We start from the raw sequence: 2,500 nt of genomic DNA, 5'->3' as shown, positions 1-2,500 counted from the left end.
GCATTGGGCTCGCACCTTGCACACACAAGCAATGCCTAGACAATCCTAATCATAGCTCAACCGCACACTCAGAGGATTGGATAGCTTCTTTCAAAGCCAACCTACCCCCACACGTGTGAGAGTGGCCAACAATTCCCTAGCTTCTTCATCAACTCCGCCGAAAGCCATCCTCGACATACCCGTGCATTGAGAAGGTTTGGTGGCCGTACTCCCAACACAAAAGCATACCGAAGACAACCCCAAGCTAAAGCTCACTTGAAGCCAACGCATCGTCACCATGTGTTCGTGTGGCCGAGAATTGGGTAGCTTCTTCATCAACCCCGCCAAAAGCCATCCTCGACATACCCGTGCATTGAGAAGGTTTGGTGGCCGTACTCCCAACACAAAAGCATACCGAAGACAACCCCAAGCAAAAGTTCACTTGAAGCCAACCCATCGTCGCCCACAACTAGTGGGTGAATGGTGTGCTTCCCGGGGTTGGCATAGACATTCCCTCGCATGCAAAAGATTGTCGATGCGAAAGATTGTCTATGCCAAACCCGGGAAGCACACCATTCACACACTCCCGACCGGTGTGGTGTGGCGGTGATTGGATAGTTACAGATTGAGCACTTGCCAAGGATCAAAATGTGTCATTTAGAAGAAACATTTTCAAAAAGTTTTTAAAATCTTGTGGGTTTGCAACTCATAAGAGCGTCACTTTCAACGTCCCCGGTATTGGATTGAGTTTCTAAAAACAACCGTGCACACCGAGGTTAAACTTTACCGACTCCACTCCGACTCGCCGCTCGCCCACAATTTGTTTGCAACGAAACATTTGTTTTTAATTTTGTTGGTTTAAATCTTGTTGGTTTGAAATTGTTTTGAAAAGGTTCTTTAAATCTAGTGGGTTTGCAACTCATAAGAGCATCACTTTCAACGTCCCCGGTATTGGATTGAGTTTCTAAAAACAACCGTGCACACCGAGGTTAAACTTTACCGGCTCCGCTCCGACTCGCCGCTCGCCCACTAGTCCGAAGGCAACAAAACATTTGTTTTTCATTTTGATGAAAATTTCTGTTTTTAAATCTTGTTGGTTTGAAATTTTTTTGAAAAGGTTCTTTAAATCTTGCGGGTTTGCAACTCATAAGAGCGTCACTTTCAACGTCCCCGGCATTGGATTGAGTTTCTAAAAACAACCGTGCACACCGAGGTTAAACTTTACCGGCTCCGCTCCGACTCACCGCTCGCCCACAAATCCGAAGGCAACAAAACATTTGTTTTTAATTTTGATGAATTTTTTTGAAAACATTGGCTTGGCAAGCCCCAATCCGCGACTATCCACCCACCGCCACCCCACACGGGTGGTTGTTGTTGCGAAATGAGGTTGTGGTCGACATGCCCGCGCATTTGAGAAGGAGTTCCTAGCACTCCATGCTCTTCCATGCCAAAAAAAAGCCTAGACAACCCCATTTCGCAACTTTCCACGCCTTTTTTTTTCCCCCTCACCCATGGCGGCGGCGTGGTGGCGGCGGCCGGATTCCGGCCACCACCGCCATGGGTGGCAGCCCCCCGACCCCGACACCAAACCCATAATACCGAGGCAACATATCGAGGCAACATATCGAGGCAACATGACATGGGTGTGGCGTGGGGGAAGGGGGCTGCAGCTAGGAGGGCATGGGCTGCCATGCATATGCAGGCAACACACACCCCCCTATATAGCATTTTATGCATTTAGCCCTTTGACAGGAAGAGACATCACCTATGCGCGAGGAGTCATAATGGGCTCTAAATAATTCAATACAAGGTATTTGGACGTGATTTTTTGCAGGGATACTAAGAAACATGCAATCTCTGATGGGAAAAAGTTTCATAAATATTTGAAGTCGGGAAGTATTTTTTATTATTTTTAGAAGTCGTAAAATTGAAAAAATCATTAAAAGAAATCCGGGAGGAATTTTTTAGTTTTGTAACTTGGAGAAGGTACTAAAAATCATAGACTACTTATGGGGAGCTTATTGTGCGAGGAAATTTCAATAAAAATGGGGTTTGACAAGGTTTGAAAAATTCTGTCGACATTTGAAAAAATCTGGAACTAGGCTGCCGGCATGCTGCGCACATGCTGCGCGCATGCTGCGCACATGCTGCGCGCATGCTGCGCACATGCTGCGCGCATGCTGCGCGCAGGCTGCGCGCAGGCCACGGCAGGACAAGTTTCGCTAGCCTCACTGTCGACCGAATGCGCAAGCTGCGCGCACGCCATGGCAAGACAAATTTCGCTAGCCTCACTGTCGACAGAGTCAGCACGCTGCGCGCACGCCATGGCAGGAGAAGTTTCGCTAGCCTCGCTGTCGACAGAATCAGCACGCTGCGCGCAAGCTGTGCGCGCGCATGGCATGGCAAGTTTCGAAAAATTCTGTCGACAGGCTCCCGAGCGCGCACGCTGCCGACATGTTGTGCGCACGCTGCCGGCATGCTGTGCACACGCTGCGCGCAAGCTGTGCGCGCGCATGGCATG

Source organism: Prunus avium, unplaced genomic scaffold, assembly GCF_965620075.1.
Source record: "Prunus avium unplaced genomic scaffold, drPruAviu1.hap1.1 HAP1_SCAFFOLD_41, whole genome shotgun sequence".
In the NCBI taxonomy this organism is placed as follows: Eukaryota; Viridiplantae; Streptophyta; class Magnoliopsida; order Rosales; family Rosaceae; genus Prunus; species Prunus avium.
This window is presented reverse-complemented; position numbering follows the sequence as displayed.